Source organism: Ranitomeya variabilis, chromosome 8 (genome assembly GCF_051348905.1).
Source record: "Ranitomeya variabilis isolate aRanVar5 chromosome 8, aRanVar5.hap1, whole genome shotgun sequence".
NCBI classification, from domain to species: Eukaryota; Metazoa; Chordata; class Amphibia; order Anura; family Dendrobatidae; genus Ranitomeya; species Ranitomeya variabilis.
The window spans coordinates 15,379,498-15,400,419 of record NC_135239.1 but is presented as its reverse complement, the minus strand read 5'-3'; the positions used below and the strand labels follow the sequence as shown (position 1 = coordinate 15,400,419).

The following is a 20,922-nucleotide window of genomic DNA, read 5'->3' as shown; positions in this document are numbered from 1 at the left end:
ATGTCCAGAGTTTGGCTTCCAGCCTGAGTAATCTCGCGGCAAAAGTTCAAAACATACAGGATTTTGTTGTTCACACTCCCATGTCTGAACCTAGAATTCCTATTCCAGAGTTCTTCTCTGGTGATAGATCTACCTTCCTGAATTTCAGGAACAATTGTAAATTGTTTCTTTCTTTGAAATCTCGCTCCTCTGGAGACCCTGCTCAACAGGTCAGGATTGTAATATCTTTCCTGCGGGGCGACCCTCAGAATTGGGCATTTGCATTGGCACCAGGGGATCCTGCATTGCTCAGTGTGGATGCGTTTTTTCTGGCATTGGGATTGCTCTATGAGGAACCCAACCTGGAGATTCAGGCTGAAAAGGCTTTGTTAGCCCTCTCTCAGGGGCATGATGAAGCGGAAATATATTGTCAAAAATTTCGGAAATGGTCGGTGCTTACTCAGTGGATTGAGTGCGCCCTGGCTGCAAACTTCAGAAATGGTCTTTCTGAGGCCATTAAGGATATTATGGTGGGGTTCCCTACGCCTACAGGTCTGAATGAGTCTATGGCTATGGCCATTCAGATTGATCGGCGTTTACGGGAGCGCAAACCCGTCCACCAGTTGGCGGTGTCTTCTGAACAGGCACCTGAGACTATGCAATGTGATAGAATTCAGTCCAGAAGTGAACGGCAAAATTATAGGCGGAAAAATGGATTGTGTTTTTATTGTGGTGATTCAGCTCATGTTATATCAGCATGCTCTAAACGCACAAAAAAGCTTGATAAATCTTTTGCCATTGATACTCTGCAGCCTAAGTTCATTTTGTCTGTGACTCTGATTTTTTCACTGTCTTCCATTTCCGTTGATGCCTATGTGGATTCAGGCGCTGCCCTGAGTCTTATGGATTGGTCATTTGCTAAACGCTGCGGTTTTAGTCTGGAGCCTCTGGAAGTTCCTATTCCTCTGAAGGGAATTGACTCTACACCATTGGCTATGAATAAACCGCAGTATTGGACACAAGTGACCATGCGCATGACTCCCGTTCATCAGGAGGTGATTCGCTTCCTTGTACTGTATAATTTACATGATGTACTAGTGCTGGGTCTGCCATGGTTACAAACTCATAATCCTGTCCTGGACTGGAAGACAATGTCTGTGTTAAGCTGGGGATGTCAGGGGGTTCATGATGATGCACCTCCGATTTCAATCGCTTCATCTACTCCTTCGGAGATCCCTGCGTTTTTGTCAGATTATAAGGATGTTTTTGAGGAGCCTAAGCTCAATTCGCTCCCTCCTCATAGAGATTGTGACTGTGCTATAGAATTGATTCCTGGCAGTAAGTTCCCTAAGGGTCGTTTATTTAATCTGTCACTGCCAGAGCATACTGCTATGCGGAATTATATTAAGGAGTCCTTGGAAAAGGGACATATTCGTCCATCTTCGTCCCCTCTGGGAGCAGGTTTTTTTTTCGTGGCAAAAAAAGATGGTTCCCTGAGGCCTTGTATAGATTATCGCCTTCTGAATAAGATTACAGTCAAATACCAGTATCCATTGCCATTATTGACTGATTTGTTTGCTCGCATTAAGGGGGCTAGGTGGTTCACTAAGATAGATCTTCGCGGTGCGTATAATTTGGTGCGGATAAAACAGGGTGATGAGTGGAAAACCGCATTTAATACGCCTGAGGGCCATTTTGAGTATTTGGTAATGCCTTTTGGACTCTCCAATGCTCCGTCAGTCTTTCAGTCCTTTATGCACAATATTTTCCGTGAATATCTGGATAAGTTTATGATTGTGTATTTGGATGATATTTTGGTGTTTTCTGATGACTGGGAGTCTCATGTTCTACAGGTCAGGAAGGTGTTTCAGGTTCTGCGGGCCAATTCTCTGTTTGTGAAGGGCTCAAAGTGTCTCTTCGGAGTCCAGAAGATTTCTTTTTTGGGGTACATTTTTTCTCCTTCTACTATTGAGATGGATCCCGTCAAGGTTCAGGCAATTTGTGACTGGACACAACCTACATCTGTTAAGAGCCTACAGAAGTTCTTGGGGTTTGCTAATTTTTATCGTCGGTTCATTGCTAATTTTTCCAGTATTGTTAAACCTTTGACTGATTTGACTAAAAAGGGTGCTGATGTTGCTGATTGGTCTCCTGCGGCCGTGGGGGCCTTTCAGGAACTTAAGCGCCGGTTTTCTTCTGCTCCTGTGTTGTGTCAACCAGATGTTTCACTTCCTTTTCAGGTTGAGGTTGATGCTTCCGAGATTGGAGCGGGGGCGGTTTTGTCACAGAGAAGTTCTAATGGCTCGGTGATGAAGCCATGTGCATTCTTCTCTAGAAAATTCTCGCCCGCCGAGCGCAATTATGATGTGGGTAATCGGGAGCTTTTGGCCATGAAGTGGGCATTTGAGGAGTGGCGTCATTGGCTTGAGGGTGCTAAACATCGTGTGGTGGTCTTGACTGATCACAAGAATCTCATTTACCTTGAGTCTGCCAGGCGTTTGAATCCTAGACAGGCTCGTTGGTCGTTGTTTTTTTCTCGTTTCAATTTCGTGGTTTCATACCTGCCAGGTTCAAAGAATGTGAAGGCAGATGCTCTTTCCAGGAGTTTTGTGCCTGACTCTCCTGGAGACGCTGGGCCTACTGGTATCCTTAGGGATGGGGTAATATTGTCCGCCGTATCCCCAGACTTGCGACGTGCATTGCAGGAGTTTCAGGTGGATAAACCGGATCGTTGTCCACCAGAAAGACTGTTTGTTCCGGATGATTGGACCAGTAGAGTCATCTCCGAGGTCCATTCTTCTGTGTTGGCTGGTCATCCTGGAATATTTGGTACTAGAGACTTGGTGGCCAGGTCTTTTTGGTGGCCTTCCTTGTCTAGGGATGTGCGTACCTTTGTGCAGTCTTGTGAAGTGTGTGCTCGAGCTAAGCCTTGCTGTTCTCGGGCCAGTGGGTTGTTGTTATCCTTGCCCATCCCGAAGAGGCCTTGGACGCACATTTCCATGGATTTTATTTCTGATCTCCCGGTTTCACAGAAAATGTCCGTTATCTGGGTTGTGTGTGACCGCTTTTCTAAGATGGTTCATTTGGTGCCCTTGCCTAAGTTGCCTTCCTCCTCTGAGTTGGTCCCTTTATTTCTTCAGAACGTGGTTCGTTTGCATGGGATTCCGGAGAATATCGTTTCTGACAGGGGATCCCAGTTTGTGTCTAGATTTTGGCGGACTTTTTGTGCCAAGATGGGCATTGATTTGTCTTTCTCGTCTGCATTCCATCCTCAGACGAATGGCCAGACGGAGCGAACTAATCAGACCTTGGAAACTTATTTGAGGTGTTTTGTTTCTGCTGATCAAGATGACTGGGTTGCTTTTTTGCCACTGGCCGAATTTGCTCTTAATAATCGGGCTAGTTCTGCCACGTTGGTCTCTCCTTTTTTTTGTAATTCGGGGTTTCATCCTCGTTTTTCCTCTGGTCAGTTGGAGTCTTCGGATTGTCCTGGAGTGGACGTGGTGGTGGACAGGCTACATCAGATTTGGAATCAGGTGGTGGACAATTTGAAGTTATCTCAGGAGAAGACTCAGCAGTTTGCTAATCGCCGTCGCCGCGTGGGTCCCCGACTTCTTGTTGGGGATTTGGTGTGGTTGTCTTCTCGTTTTGTCCCTATGAAGGTCTCTTCTCCTAAGTTCAAGCCTCGGTTCATCGGTCCTTATAGGATCTCGGAGATTCTTAACCCTGTATCTTTTCGTTTGGATCTCCCAGCATCGTTTGCTATTCATAATGTGTTCCATCGGTCGTTGTTGCGGAGGTATGAGGTGCCCGTTGTTCCTTCGGTTGAGCCTCCTGCTCCGGTGCTGGTGGAGGGAGAATTGGAGTATGTTGTTGAGAAGATCTTGGATTCTCGTGTTTCCAGACGCAAACTCCAGTATTTGGTTAAGTGGAAGGGTTATGGTCAGGAGGATAATTCCTGGGTGGTCGCCTCCGACGTTCATGCGACTGATTTGGTCCGCGCCTTCCATAGAGCTCACCCTGATCGCCCTGGGGGTTCTCGTGAGGGTTCGGTGACCCCTCCTCAAGGGGGGGGTACTGTTGTGGATTCTGTTTGTGGGCTCCCTCTGGTGGTTACTGCTGGTACTGGGTGACTTTGGTGGGTTGCGGCCTTTGGTTTCCACCTGTCCATCAGAGGCTGGGTGTTTCCTATTTTACCTGGCCTTTCTGTCATTCCCTTGCCGGCTATCAATGTATTCAGATGTGCTCTGTTTTGTTCCTGCCTACCTGCTCCCAGATCTTTCAGGATAAGCTAAGTGCTGATTTTCAGTTGTTGTTTTTTTTGTCCAGCTTGCTTATTATGTCTCTATGCTAGCTGGTAGCTCTAGTGGACTGAGGTTCTCCCCATGTGCCATGAGTTGGCACATGGGTTCTTGTAATCTCAGGATGGTTTTTTGATTAGGGTTTTTTGCTGACCGCTCAGACCCCTTTTGTATCGTTCTGCTTTCTAGTTTACAGCGGGCCTCTATTTGCTAAACCTATATATATCATCTCTATGTGTGTGCCTTCCTCTCATTTCACCGTCAATACATGTGGGGGGCAACTAAACCTTTTGGGGTTCATTCCTCTGGAGGCAAGTGAGGTCTTTATTTCTCTGCAGTGCTAGTTAGCTCTTAGGCTGGTGCGTGGCGTCTAGAACCAACGTAGGCACGCTCCCTGGCTATCTCTAGTTGCGTTTGTCAGGCGTAGGGCAGCGGTCAGCCCAGGTTCCATCACCCTAGAGCTCGTCCGTTATATATTTGTACCTTGCTTGTCCTGTGCTATCCCTAGCCATTGGGATTCATGACACATAGGGCCAGTATTATAGTAGTTATATTCTTGTACATAGGGGCAGTATTATAGTAGTTATATTTTTGTACATAGGAGCAGTATTATAGTAGTTATATTCTTGTATATAGGGAGCAGTATTATAGTAGTTATATTTTTGTGCATAGGAACAGTATTATAGTAGTTATATTCTTGTACATAGGGGGCAGTATTATAGTAGTTATATTCTTGTACATAGGGACAGTATTACAGTAGTTATATTCTTGTACATAGGGGCAGTATTATAGTAGTTATATTCTTGTACATAGGAGCAGTATTATAGTAGTTATATTCTTGTATATAGGGGGCAGTATTATAGTAGTTATATTATTGTAAATAGCAGCAATATTATAGTAGTTATATTCTTGTACATAGGGGGCAGTATTATAGTAGTTATATTCTTGTACATAGGGGCAGTGTGTCTGTCAGTGTAGTGTCCAGAGGCTGGAGGTGCTACCAGGAGACAGGCCAGTACACCAGGAGACGTGGAGGGGGCCGTAGGAGGGCAACAACCCAGCAGCAGGACCGCTAACTCAGCCTTTGTGCAAGGAGGAACAGGAGGAGCACTGCCAGAGCCCTGCAAAATGACCTCCAGCAGGCCACAAATGTGCATGTGTCTGCTCAAACGGTCAGAAACAGACTCCATGAGGATGGTCTGAGTGCCCGATGTCCACAACTAAGTGTTACATTTACAACTCAACACCGTGCAGGACGCTTGGCATTTACCACAGAACACCAATATTGGCAAATTCGCAACTGGCGCCCTGCGCTCTTCACAGATGAAAGCAGGTTCACACTGAGCACATGTGACAGACGTGACAGAGTCTGGAGAGCTATCTGCTGCCTGCAACATCCTTCAGCATGACCAGTTTGGCAGTGGGTCAGTAATGGTGTGGGGTGGCATTTCTTTGGAGGGCCGCACAGCCCTCCATGTGCTCACCAGAGGTAGCCTGACTGCCATTAGGTACTGAGATGAGATCCTCAGACCCCTTGTGAGACCATATGCTGGTGCGGTTGACCCTAGGTTCCTCCTAATGCAGGACGATGCCAGACCTCATGTGGCTAGAATGTGTCAGCAGTTCCTGCAAGATGAAGGCATTAAAGCTATGGACTGGCCCGCCCGTTCCCCAGACCTGAATCCAATTGAACACATCTGGGACATCATGTCTCGCTCCATCCACCAACGTCACGTTGCACCACAGACTGTCCAGGAGTTGGCGGATGCTTTAGTCCAGGTCTGGGAGTAGATCCCTCAGGAGACTATCCGCTGCCTCATGAGGAGCATGCCCATGTGTTGTAGGGAGGTCATACAGGCACGTGGAGGCCACACACACTACTGAGCATCATTTCCTTGTCTTGAGGCATTTCCACTGGGATATTAATTGTGATTTACATTGATCATTTTTAGGTTTTATTGTTCTCATCGCATTCCACTATGTAATGAATAAAGATTTACAACTGGAATATTTCATTCAGTGATATCTATGATGTGGGATTTTAGTGTTTCCTTTATTTTTTCAGCAGTGTATTTTATAGCACTTCATCCGCATTTGTTGCTGTAATGCACATAAGAGAGGTCTCTGCAGACACAACAGATCCATTTCTTAGCTGGGGGCACTAGGGGGGAGCAAGCTTTAAGGTATCAGAGAGCATCCTGAGACGTTCCAGTGACCAGCTGAGACAATCTGCTCTCATTTTTAGAATCTGTTCATATCCATTGTGTGAAATCTCATTAGAATTTTCACAACCTGAGCGCCAATTATTCTCCATTTAATTAGCAGTTTCACTAAAACTTTACTTACAGTTGTGGTCTCCTTGGAATTGGTAAATTATGTCAGATTTCTTAAAAGAAAGTTTAATTTATTCACTGGAACATGATGCAAGAAATCGACCGTGCTTCCTTTAAGATGCATATTACTCTTGGTTTTCCACACAAGACAAGGAGAATCTTTCCTGTAACTTTCCTTTAGGCCGGGGTCACACTACCGTAGATTACGGGCGAGTGCTATGCGAGAAAACATCGCACAGCACTCGGACCAGTGTTAACCTATGGGGCAGCTCACATCAGCGTTTATTTTCTCAGCCACATTCGGCATGCGTGTAAAATCACAGCATGCTCGCCAATGCAAGCCTATGGGTGCGAGAAAAAAATCGCACAGCTTTGAGACCATGCAAATGCTGTCCGATTTTTACGCACTGAAGTCCTTTGAAAGTCAGCAATTCATATGTCGCATACAGTAAAAGCACAGCGTGACAGATTAGTATAAATTAGATATATACACATAGAATACATAGATATATACTGTATATATAAAGTATATGTCAGTGACACACACATATATGTATATATATTACATAGATAGAAGAAAAGCCGGTAATTCATCTGTCGGGTTCTGTAAAATCACAGCAGGAGCCGACAGGATGGAAGAGAATGATTAAATACAGTAAATACAAATAGAATAGGTAGATATAGATGTATAGAGATGTAGATGTCTGTGCCAAATACAATTAGTACAGTGTGTGCAGCTTACTGTACATATATTTAATGAATAAAAGATTTTTTTTCTGAAAAGATGGCGTGGGCTCCCTCGTAATTTTCTTAACCAGCAGAAGTAAAGCTCACAGCTGGGTACCAATGTTTATAGCCTGAGAATGGGGTAATACCCATAGAGTTTCCCAGGCTATTAATATCAGCTCACAGCTGTATACTTAGCCTTAACTGGCTATTAAAATGGGGGACCCTAAAAAAATGAGGTAGGGTTCCCCTATATTTAATAACCAGCAAAGGCTATGCAGACAGCTGTGGGCTGATATTAATAGCCTAGGAAGGGGCCTTGGATTCTGACCCCAGGATAAAAACATCAGGCTCAGCCGCCCCAGAAAAGGCGTATCTCTAAGATGCGCCAATTCTGGCACTTAGCCTTGCTCTTCCCACTTGCCCTGTAGCGGTGGCAAGTGGAGTGATAGTTGGAGGGGTTAATGTCACCTTTGTATTGTCAGGTGACATCAAGCCCCGAGGTTAGTAATGGAGAGGCGTCAATAAGACGCCCCAATTATTAACCCATAGTCACATTGTATGAAAACACAGACACCCAGAATAAAGACCTTTAATTGAAAGAATGAGACAGACTCCTTTAGTACATCTTAATTAAACCATAACCTATTCCCCCGATGCCCTCGTCATCTGCAAAAGAGTTAAAAAAACAAACAACAATATTTGTCACCTTTTCGCAGAGGTGATAATCCATTTGTCCAACCATCTACATCTAGATGGCAGGCTGCATGGTTGCATGATGCGACCATACAGCCTGTCATCCAGCAGAGGAACTGAGGACCGTATGCTTAGTGTCTCCCTGTGAATTCCTGTTTGAGGGCGCCGTGAGCATGAGAATGTTCTCCTGCTCATGGTGCCATCAGACGTGTCCTGAGAGTTCACAGCCAGTGAACTCACTTTACCTTTCTGGCATCAATGCGAGCGCAGCGGGACAATTTAGTATGTTTTGGGGACTGGAGACCCCCGGGAACATAAGAAACTATTTTTCATGGCAATTTGGGCACTTTCAATTCATCCTGATTTTATTCTGACCAAATCATTCGAATCTGCGTGACACAAATGTTGGGAGATTAACCCATCTCTAATTGGTAGCCGATCAATGGGATAAGTTAGGAACATTTCATTGAGGAGTATCTGCCCTTTGGGACCCCCAATGATCTGCAGATTGAATAGGCAGCTGCATCTCGTTTAAGGCTCGCCTCCTTTACTTTTGTCTTGTCCGTACAGGTGGCTGAGCCTGTTGCTTGAGTGGGACTGAATTGCAGTACCAGTGATGGCCACAACCATGTGGGTGGCACTGTTTCTCTATAGGGAGGACATTGCAGCTCTTTAATTCTGCAGCTCAGTGAAGGTCTTCCCTATTTATCTTCCTTGATGGACGTGATCATAAAAGATGAAAAAGATGATTTTAAAACCTGTAAAATCCGGCAGAATAATGAGAGCACTCGGCAATTACTGTAATATCCTAATAAGTTTAATATCCGCCTGCCGATGTTCTCTGTTTACAGCCTAAACCAACACTGTGCCGTCATTATAGCCCCAAATGAAATATTTAATGGCCTAATTGTCTGCAAAGTCAGAAACAAGTCAAACCAGTGGAGCTGTTAATTATCAAGATCTAACGCGACTAAGTGGGAACATTGTATTTCAAGCGCTAAAAGAACACAAATCAACTGAAAGTGTCACAATGCCTGACAAAATAATTTTCGAGAAAATCATTTCAGGGAAAAAAAAAAAACTGAGAAAAAGCTGAAAATTGAACTAAATAAATAGCGATCATCACTGACGGCTTGCAGGAATGGAGTGTTGGGTTCACTGTGCAGTCTCTGGATGTGAGCAGTAGATGGCGCTGTTGTCCCACACTTGTTACATTGTTGCAGCAGAGCTTCTGTTCAGTGGGAGATTTGGATCTGTCAGACTGGAGAACCTTTGAGTTACAGGAACACAAGATTTATAGACTTTGAAAGCAAAATGATTTTAAGCACATAAAAAAAAGAGATAAAGCACAAACAGCTGGATTTAGAGTTTTCGACGTAGAACGTATCCTTTACAGCAGCCAAAATGTCCCAACCAGCAGTGAACTAGCCCCGCCACCCTGCCACCATAGCAAATCAGCTGCTTAGTGTACATTAAAAGCCATCCTGGCAGATATGCATGGCTGTCCTCGGTGCTTGTGCAGGAAGAGGAACCTTTCCTCAGAAGCTTTTTGCAATGTGATGACGGTTTCTGGAGAAAATCAGTTTGCAGCTTTGTACAGTTTGGGCGGATTGTACTTCTGTTTTTATAGGATATAAATCAAGCTGTCAGTCTGCATTGCGGGAGACCCATCCACAGCGAGAGGCCGCAGACTGGGGAGGCCCAGATATTTCTAGATGTTTGGGGGGAGGGGATGCAATATTCAGATGAGAGTCCCATGGATGTGTACGATGCAACGCTCTGCAGGAAATCTGTGATGATCTGCAGGAGAGATGGATGTTTCCCAACACATGGGACCCTCACTGACTCTCAGTAACACTGAGGGTCCAAAAATGGCCAAGGAAGGGACATGTTCAGTGCATCCACACAGGGGCCAGAGAGGAAAGGGGTCTGATGCCTCCTCCAGAGCAGCAATCAGCTTCTGTCACAGACACATACAGGGGGGCTTCTCATGAGCTGTTGGACTGCACACGGCCTTACATTGTTCTTGCACAGGGACCCTCTTCCGTCCATTTCCCCAACCCCTGGACCTATCGGGATCTGGTCATTGGGATTGGAGAGAGTTCTGTGTTCTTTAGGATAATGTTTTACCCCCAGGAGCAGATTGATAATGATCTGGACCCTTATCAGACTCTATCGCAGTGATGCAATTCATTTGGGATAGCAGAATGTATTTGGGGGGCACTTATCACTTCCGTTTCTAATTCTCTCACTGACCCTACAATTGTCCTTATGCCTGAAGTGTAATTTATGCACTATGTGCCCCAATATGCTGCACCCGACCGAGGAGTTCTGGCTCCATCCTGGCATCAAGACTTCAGGAAATCCCTAAAACCTTGTGCATGCCCTCATCATCTCCCGCCTCGACTACTGCAACATCCTCCTCTGTGGCCTCGCTGCTAACACTCTTGCACCCCTCCAGTCCGTCCGTAACTCTGCTGCTTAACTAGTTCATCTCCCTCCTCGCTACTCCCCCTCTTCCCCCCTCTGCAAATCTCCTCACTGGCTCCCAATTCCCCAGCGCATCCAGTTCAAGCTACTAACACTGACCTACAAAGCCATCCATAACATTCCTCCGTATATTTCCAATATAATCTGATATCTTCCCTCCCGTAATCTCCGGTCCTCCCAAGACCTCCTTCTCTCCTCCACACTTATTAGTTCCTCACCCAACCGCCTCCAAGACTTCTCCGAATATCCCCCATCCTCTGGAATTCTCTGCCCCAACACGTCCGGTTATCCACCACATTCGGATCCTTCAGACGGAACCTGAAAACCCACCTGTTCAGGAAAGCCTACAGCCTGCACTGACCCCGCTGCCTCCTCACCACTACCGAAGTTACCGCCTCTCCAGCACCGGAGCTCCTGCAACCCCCGACCTACTGTCTCCTTCCCCACCATCCTGTAGAATGTAAGCCCGCAAGGGCAGGGTCCTCGCCCCTCTGTATCAGTCCGTCATTGTTAGTTTACTGTAAGTGATATCTGTAATTTGTATGTAACCCCTCCTCATGTACAGCACCATGGAATCAATGGTGCTATATAAATAATAATTCCCCAGAAGGCTAGTAGCCACTTTCATCAGATTATTACTTCACTCCTGGAGGACAACGATGGTGGTCTAGGGGTTGAGAAGTCTTTCACCAGCTTTTTTCTTTTTTTGACTAGTGGAGTTTACTGAACCTGCCAAAAATCATATATTCTATTGCAGAGCTGCATTTACAACTTTACAGAATTCAGAGCTAAAATCTCCCAACATTCCTTGCTGGTTCAGTGAGTGTACTGTACTATGTATATCATATAATGTATCAGTACAGGATCAGTAATGTAATGTATGTACACAGTGACCTCACCAGCAGAATAGTGAGTGCAGCTCTGGAGTATAATACAGGATGTAACTCAGGATCAGTAATGTAATGTATGTACACAGTGACTGCACCAGCAGAATAGTGAGTGCAGCTCTGGAGTAATGTATGTACACAGTGAGTGCACCAGCAGAATAGTGAGTGCAGCTCTGGAATATAATACAGGATGTAACTCAGGATGAGTAATGTAATGTATGTACACAGTGACTGCACCAGCAGAATAGTGAGTGCAGCTCTGGAGTAATGTATGTACACAGTGACCTCACCAGCAGAATAGTGAGTGCAGCTCTGGAATATAATACAGGATGTAACTCAGGATGAGTAATGTAATGTATGTACACAGTGACTGCACCAGCAGAATAGTGAGTGCAGCTCTGGAGTATAATACAGGATGTAACTCAGGATCAGTAATGTATGTACACAGTGACTGCACCAGCAGAATAGTGAGTGCAGCTCTGGAGTATAATACAGGAGGTAACTCAGGATCAGTAATGTAATGTATGTACACAGTGACTGCACCAGCAGAATAGTGAGTGCAGCTCTGCAGTATAATACAGGATATAACTCAGGATAAGTAATGTAATGTATGTACACAGTGACTGCACCAGCAGAATAGTGAGTGCAGCTCTGGAGTATAATACAGGATGTAGCTCAGGATCAGTAATGTAATGTATGTACACAGTGACTGCACCAGCAGAATAGTGAGTACAGCTCTGGGGTATAACACAGGATGTAACTCAGGATCAGTAATGTAATGTATGTACACAGTGACTGCACCAGAAGAATAGTGAGTGCAGCTCTGGAGTATAATACAGGATGTAACTCAGGATCAGTAATGTAATGTATGTGCACAGTGACTGCACCAGCAGAATAGTGAGTGCAGCTCTGGAGTATAATACAGGAGGTAACTCAGGATCAGTAATGTAATGTAATGTAATGTACACAGTGACTGCACCAGCAGAATAGTGAGCGCAGCTCTGGGGTATAACACAGGATGTAACTCAGGATCAGTAATGTTATGTATGTACACTGTGACTGCAGCAGCAGAATAGTAAGTGCAGCTCTGGAGTATAATACAGGATGTAACTCAGGATCAGTAGTGTAATGTATGTTCACAGTGACTGCACCAGCAGAATAGTGAGTGCAGCTCTGGAGTATAATACAGGATGTAACGCATGATCAGTAATGTAATGTATGTACACAGTGACTGCACCAGCAGAATAGTGAGTGCAGCTCTGGGGTATAATACAGGATGTAACTCAGGATCAGTAATGTAATGTATGTGCACAGTGACTGCACCAGCAGAATACTGAGTGCAGCTCTGGAATATAATACAGGATGTAACTCAGGATCAGTAATGTTATGTATGTACACGGTGATTGCACCAGCAGAATAGTAAGTGCAGCTCTGGAGTATAATACAGGATGTAACTCAGGATCAGTAATGTAATGTTTGTACACAGTGACTGCACCAGCAGAATAGTGAGTGCAGCTCTGGAGTATAATACAGGGTGTAACTCAGGATCAGTAATGTAATGTATGTACACAGTGACTGCACCAGCAGAATAGTGAGTGCAGCTCTGGAGTATAATACAGGGTGTAACTCAGGATCAGTAATGTAATGTTTGCACACGGTGACTGCACCAGCGGAATAGTGAGTGCAGCTCTGGAGGATAATACTGGATGTAACTCAGGATCAGTAATGTAATGTATGTACACAGTGACTGCACCAGCAGAATAGGAAGTGCAGCTCTAGAGTTTATTACAGGATATAACTCAGGATCAGGAAAGTAATGTATGTACACAGTGACTGCACCAGCAGAATAGTGAGTGCAGCTCTGCAGTATAATACAGGATGTAACTCAGTATCAGTAATGTAAAGTATGTGCACAGTGACTGCACCAGCAGAATAGTGAGTGCAGCTCTGGAGTATAACATAGGATGTAACTCAGGATCAGGAATGTAATGTATGTACACAGTGACTGCACCAGCAGAATAGCGAGTGCAGCTCTGTAGAATATTACAGGATATAACTCAGGATCAATAATGTAATGTATGTATACAGTGACTGCACCAGCAGAATAGTGAGTGCAGCTCTGTGGTATAATACAGGATGTAACTCTGGATCAGTAATGTATGTACACAGTGACTGCACCAGCAGAATAGTGAGTGCAGCTCTGGAGTATAATACAGGATGTAACTCAGGATCAGTAATGTATGTACACAGTGACTGCACCAGCAGAATAGTGAGTGCAGCTCTGGGGTATAATACAGGATGTAACTCAGGATCAGCAATGTAATGTATGTACACAGTGACTGCACCAGCAGAATAGTGAGTGCAGCTCTGGTGTATAATACAGGAGGTAACTCAGGATCAGTAATGTAATGTATACACACAGTGACTGCACCAGCAGAATAGTGAGTGCAGCTCTGGAGTATAATACAGGATGTAACTCAGGATCAGTAATGTAATGTATGTACACAGTGACTGCACCAGCAGAATAGTGAGTTCAGCTCTGGAGTATAATACATGCAATAATTCAGGATCGGAGGAAGATAAGCATCTCATAAAACATGATGTCAAACAATATGGCTGCCATAATGATTTTCATCTTTCCAAGAAGCAGGATGGCTGCATTGAATTTGTTTATACATGAACAGAATCTGATGATTGTAATGCTCATATGTTACTTCTGCTGCTTTCAGCTGTGATCCTACACACATCGGAGACAGTCATCCTGCCAAGTCGTCATCAGAATAAGAGAAAAAAAATACATAATTTTCACCATCTGGAATTTTTTGCCTATGACATATTTTCTATTAAAGATAGAATAAGCACGTGTGCGGCCGTTTCTGTCTTTTTCTTTCTTTCTTTCTTTCTTTCTTAGATCCATGGAGAAGTAATGTTGTCTCTGAATAATAATTTTTATTGATAAAGCGTTTAAAGCCAAATCAGCTGCAGTGCTACATTCTCACAAATGACTCTAATGACATTAAGCAAAGAAACAGAATGTGACATCTGGCTGCTGGAGGTGAAGAGGCCGCTGTCCCTGGTGCTGAGTATAACTGGCTGGAGCCTGAGCAGCCGCTACTATCACATACAGCAAAGGAACCAAACACTACCTGGTGAGCCAGTCCAAAAAAAAAAGATGTGACTTATCTTTTTGGTCTTGTGGTTCAATGGCATTTTTTGTGCTAAATCATTCATAATGGCGCTTGCTTTATTCAAAATGTCATGATCCTTTTAAATGTTCCACGATAGTCTTGGACTGTGCAAAAATAAAACTGGACAGATTTTCTTCTCCGCTAGGATACTGGAGACCAATTGTCCAAAATGTTTGTTTTTTTATTTTAAAAAGCCACAAATGATAAAGTTAAGCTAAAATATCCAAATAACCAAAACCACTTCCATATCGACAACCAATAAAAAGTAAACCAAGTAAAGGTAACCTAAAAAGGCAGAAGTTACAGTAAATAGGGAATGAGGAGCAAACATAGAAGTCAGTATAACATCTATTTTTACTCCAGAAGAAAGTAGCAAAGACAGTGATGAATTAGGAGGACCTGAAAGTTTGGTTTTAGTTATTTTAAATTTTCTACCAAATTCATTATGGCTTTTATGCCATTTTTATGTGTTTTTTTAAAAATATTTTTTAATGTTTATGTTTTGAAAATGCAGTTGTGGTTTTCATTATCCAGATAGACAAATTTATTGAAATATTTTGAAATGTCGCAACATTGTTTCGCCATTGTGCTCGACTTCCCCAATGGAGAACAAAATCTGTCTAATTTATTTATTTATTTCACCCAGTTGAAGAATAACATGAAACATTTTAAAGGGTTGAGCAAAATTTTAATCAAAATAGCTGCAAATAAAGCAAAAAGGAAGGAAAAAAGCATCTTGAATTTGTGCCAATTTGTACCATTTTGATGAATTTGATGAATATCCGCCAGCACAAAAAGAAAGAAAAAGAAAAAAAAGACTCAAAAATGAAGATGAGGAATCGGGACCTTTATGTTTTAGTTCCCTACCATTAATTAGCCACTTGTTTACAGCAGTAATAAATAGTCCTGCTCACAGCTGAGGGTTTGATACAGTTGTATCCAGACCAGATGCTGCTCTATCAGCTGAACACATCAGTAACTGCACAAAATCTCTCTGGAAGTTTGCTACAATGTATCAGTCTGGAGTCACAAGGCATTGTCTGGACTGGATACGATGTATCGACTTTTCAGCTGAAGGTTGCACTATTTTTTTACTGTCTTTGACTATAAAGAAGTGTTCTCATTCTGGTAGCAAGCAAAGTGATTTAGAAAGTTGTAAAACTTCTTTTTAGGCAGAAGTAATTAAGCTTTATTTCCTTTAAAATTGATATGTAAAGTTAGCTGATCACAGAAGAGATCGTGTTACTCAAATATGCGGCAATCTTTTGCAAAATGAGAAAGGATCGACTTTCCTGCAGCGCCACCACTGGTGAAATAAAGTATCACACTGTTATTGTTGAAATCAATAGTCTCTTAGTATAATGCATGAATGTGTTGGGTCCTTTGGGGTTAAAGATCATGTGAGGTCTCTTTTAGCTTCTACTAATAGATGAGGATCATGAATGAGGGAGCACCCCTCTCCTGACACAGAATTTACCTAGAAGGGTGTAGAAAATACTGTCACGTGGCATGTGGTAACTGCTCTCTACCACTTGGTTGGGTGGCACTACCACCAGAAACAGCCCAGCCTCAGATGTTATAATAATGCCCCTTTGGTCATAATTGATGTTCCTGGGTGCCCAAACACTTTTATTTCTTTAGTGGCCTTCGGCTCAATCTCGAGCCATGGCGACTTGATGGATGAATGATCTGTAGGAAGATCGATCTTGTGCAGCCTAGACAGGTCCACCAGGGTCTTCTCCACCGTTACCTTGATTGTATCCAGCAATTGGGCTTCAGGTCTTCTTCTTGCAAGGTCCTGCAGGTCTTGTTCCTTCTATTCTTCTGACCATGATGTCCTTCTCCAGTGATTGTTCTCTGTGTATGATGTCGGAACTTAGTGAGCCTTGTTTCCAGTGACATGTCTGGCTTGATTTGATCCAAGATTGAGTTGTGCGTTCTTCTTGACATCCATGGTATTGAGAACATCCTTCTCCAGCGCCACCTTTCGAAGGTGTTGATTCTTCTCTGGGTAATACTTTGGTGCTGGTTAGAAGACAGCTTCTCCATTGGAAGTGGCCTCTCGAAATCTTCATGGGCATTCGGAAAGGAAGCAAATTGCGGATGGGCAAGAATTCGGGCACTGCCATATTGATGTAGAGTAATGAGGAGCACATGATTAATGCCCGGGACCCATGATTATAATGCCCTGTGACCGGCCTGTGTTGGAGCTAAGGGCCATCAGATAAATGGAAGAAGGTAATTACCATACGGTCCATAACCCTGATGACTTATGTTGATTTTGACCACAGACCCCAACCTTTTGGGAACATCAATGGGATATTATCAATGCTGGAATATGGCACTGTCTCTAGGGAGTTGTCATTTTGGGAGGCTCAGGGGATTTTTGAGGTTTCCTTTAAGGTGTGAGAATGAGTCTATGTTCATACTGATATAACTCAGAATAAATATGACAAAATAAGCAGAATCTATGCGGATGCAGACCTGTCGGAAGACTTGGATCTGAAGGAACATCCTCCTGGGACGCCGTGACATGGTCAGATCTCACACTGCCATTTCTCTCACATCTTTTTAGCTTTAAGTGACAACTTTAAAAGTCACAGCAGCTTTTCTCCCGGACTCAAAGTCCATTTTTCTCTGTGCTGCCAAATGGACAAAGCAATGTTCCCCCTAATGCTGCGGAATATATATGTTTATCTTAGTTTTGCAGATTCTCCCTCAGAAGAGACTTTTTCTGGATCCTCTTATAAGAGGCATTTTTTTATCCTCAGATTAGGATGGCAGAATATATATATATAAAAAAGAAAGTATTCCTAAATCACATTTATCTTGAAGAAGATTGTGTCACCAGGCGGTGAGTGGCGAGACGCTGGGGAGAGACGCTCTATCTCAGACATGAGATCTTCTTATTTCCTTGTGTGATTTGCTTGTCAGGTGACATCAGACTAGAACACGTTCTGCGTGGGCTCAGCATTAAATCCCCCATGATACTGAGCCACTGGTGCTTTGTCACAGCTGCAGAGCGAGATTCTCTCCTACCTTAAACAATCCGGATTAATTCTAATGCGATAGATCACAGCGCCTCGAACCTTCCATTAAGAGGCGCTAATTGCTTTTAACACTCCTAAACTGAGAGCATTCATCCTATGTGGGTGTTATTATCGGGGTCTGTGTGCCTGAAATGGATCACATGGACCCACATTCTGGAGGATATGGATAGTAATTGTTGTTTCAGATTTCATCAGGTCAACTGTTACCTCCTTGATTTTATCAGGTAACTTTTAGGCTATGTAAACCTGCAAGAAGAATTTTCTTCCAACTTTCTAAAAAGCCTCAATTAAAAATGTTCTATCATTGATGTTGTAATGAGTGATTCATTACTAAAATTTAAGAGGGGACTGGATGCCTTTCTTGAAAAGTATAATGTTACAGGGTATATACACTAGATTCCTTGATAAGGCGTTGATCCAGGGAACTAGTCTGATTGCCGTATGTGGGGTCGGGAAGGAATTTTTTTCCCCAATGTGGAGCTTACTCTTTGCCACATGGGTTTTTTTGCCTTCCTCTGGATCAACATATTAGGGCATGTTAGGTTAGGCTATGGGTTGAACAAGATGGGCTTAAAGTCTTCCTTCAACCTTAACCCCTTAAGCCCCGAGGGTGGTTTGCACGTTAATGACCGGGCCAATTTTTACAATTCTGACCACTGTCCCTTTATGAGGCTATAACTCTGGAACGCTTTGACGGATCTTGGCGATTCTGACATTGTTTTCTCGTGATATATTGTACTTCATGTTAGTGGTAAAATCTATTCGATATAACTTGCGTTTATTTGTGAAAAAAAATGGAAATTTGGCGAAAATTTTGAAAATTTCGCAATTTTCCAACTTTGAATTTTTATGCCCTTAAATCACAGACATATGTCACACAAAATACTTAATAAGTAACATTTCCCACATGTCTACTTTACATCAGTACAATTTTGGAACCAAATTTTTTTTTTGTGACGGAGTTATAAGGGTTAAAAGTTGACCAGCAATTTCTCATTTTTACAACACCATTTTTTTTTAGGGACCACATCTCATTTGAAGTCATTTTGAGGGGTCTATATGATAGAAAATACCCAAGTGTGACACCATTCTAAAAACTGCACCCCTCAAGGTGCTCAAAACCACATTCAAGAAGTTTATTAACCCTTCAGGTGTTTCACAGGAATTTTTGTAATGTTTAAATAAAAATGAACATTTAACTTTTTTTCACACAAAATTTATTTCAGCTCCAATTTGTTTTATTTTACCAAGGGTAACAGGAGAAAATGGACCCCCAAAGTTGTTGTACAATTTGTCCTGAGTACGCTGATACCCCATATGTGGGGGTAAACCACTGTTTGGGCGCATGGCAGAGCTCGGAAGGAAAGGAGCGCCATTTGACTTTTCAATGCAAAATTGACTGGAATTGAGATGGGACGCCATGTTGCGTTTGGAGAGCCCCTGATGTGCCTAAACATTGAAACCCCCTACAAGTGACACCATTTTGGAAAGTAGACCCCCTAAGGAACTTATCTAGATGTGTGGTGAGCACTTTGACCCACTAAGTGCTTCACAGAAGTTTATAATGCAGAGCCGTAAAAATAAAAAATCATATTTTTTCACAAAAATGATCTTTTCGCCCCCAATTTTTTATTTTCCCAAGGGTAAGAGAAGAAATTGGACCCCAAAAAATGTTGTGAAATTTGTCCTGAGTACGCTGATACCCAATATGTGGGTGTAAACCATTGTTTGGGCGCATGGCAGAGCTTGGAAGGGAAGGAGCGCCATTTGACTTTTCAATGCAAAATTGACTGGAATTGAGATGGGACGCCATGTTGCGTTTGGAGAGCCCCTGATGTGCCTAAACATTGAAACTCCCTACAAGTGACATCATTTTGGAAAGTAGACCCCCTAAGGAACTTATCTAGATGTGTGGTGAGCACTTTGACCCACCAAGTGCTTCACAGAAGTTTATAATGCAGAGCCGTAAAAATAAAAAATCATATTTTTTCACAAAAATGATCTTTTCGCCCCCAATTTTTTATTTTCCCAAGGGTAAGAGAAGAAATTGGACCCCAAAAAATGTTGTGAAATTTGTCCTGAGTACGCTGATACCCCATATGTGGGTGTAAACCATTGTTTGGGCGCATGGCAGAGCTTGGAAGGGAAGGAGCGCCATTTGACTTTTCAATGCAAAATTGACTGGAATTGAGATGGGACGCCATGTTGCGTTTGGAGAGCCCCTGATGTGCCTAAACATTGAAACTCCCTACAAGTGACATCATTTTGGAAAGTAGACCCCCTAAGGAACTTATCTAGATGTGTGGTGAGCACTTTGACCCACCAAGTGCTTCACAGAAGTTTATAATGCAGAGCCGTAAAAATAAAAAATCATATTTTTTCACAAAAATGATCTTTTCGCCCCTAATTTTTTATTTTCCCAAGGGTAAGAGAAGAAATTGGACCCCAAAAAATGTTGTGAAATTTGTCCTGAGTACGCTGATACCCCATATGTGGGTGTAAACCATTGTTTGGGTGCATGGCAGAGCTTGGAAGGGAAGGAGCGCCATTTGACTTTTCAATGCAAAATTGACTGGAATTGAGATGGGTCGCCATGTTGCGTTTGGAGAGCCCCTGATGTGCCTAAACATTGAAACCCCCCACAAGTGACACCATTTTGGAAAGTAGACCCCCTAAGGAACTTATCTAGATGTGTTTTGAGAGCTTTGAACCCCCAAGTGTTTCACTACAGATTATAACGCAGAGCCGTGAAAATAATTTTTTTCTTCTTTTTCTCAAAAATGATATTTTAGCCCCCAGCTTTGTATTTTTACAAGGGTAACAGAATAAATTGGACCCCAAAATTTGTTTTCCAATTTGTCCTGAGTACGCTGATACCCCATATGTGGGGGGGGGACCACTGTTTGGGCGCATGACAGAGCTCGAAAGGGAAGGAGCGCCATTTGGAATGCAGACTTAAATGGATTGGTCAGCAGCCGTCACGTTGCATTTGCAGAGCCCCTGATGTACCCAAACAGTACAAACCCCCCACAAGTGACCCCATATTGGAAACTAGACTTCCCAAGGAACTTATCTAGATGTGTTTTGAGAACTTTGAACCCCTAAGTGTTTCACTAAAGTGTATAGCGCAAAGCCGTGAAAATAAAAATTCTTTTTTTTTTTTCACAAAAATGATTTTTTAGCCCCCAGTTTTGTATTTTCACAAGGGTATCAGGATAAATTGGACCCCAAAAGTTGTTGTCCAATTTGTCCTGAGTACGCTGATACCCCAT

The 20,922-nt window shown here is 43.2% G+C and overlaps 2 long non-coding RNA genes across 2 annotated transcripts in view; one reads left to right on the top strand and one right to left on the bottom strand.

The window, feature by feature from the left end:
• Positions 1-14,277, top strand: part of LOC143788159 (uncharacterized) — a 29,142-nt gene extending 14,865 nt beyond the window's left edge. The window contains exon 3 of the long non-coding RNA XR_013218570.1: positions 14,142-14,277. This is a non-coding gene — a long non-coding RNA (uncharacterized LOC143788159). The remainder of the gene's footprint in view (positions 1-14,141) is intronic.
• The window catches only part of LOC143788158 (uncharacterized), a 57,590-nt gene continuing 45,559 nt past the window's right edge, over positions 8,892-20,922 (bottom strand). Inside the window, exon 3 of the long non-coding RNA XR_013218569.1 lies at positions 8,892-9,305. This is a non-coding gene — a long non-coding RNA (uncharacterized LOC143788158). The remainder of the gene's footprint in view (positions 9,306-20,922) is intronic.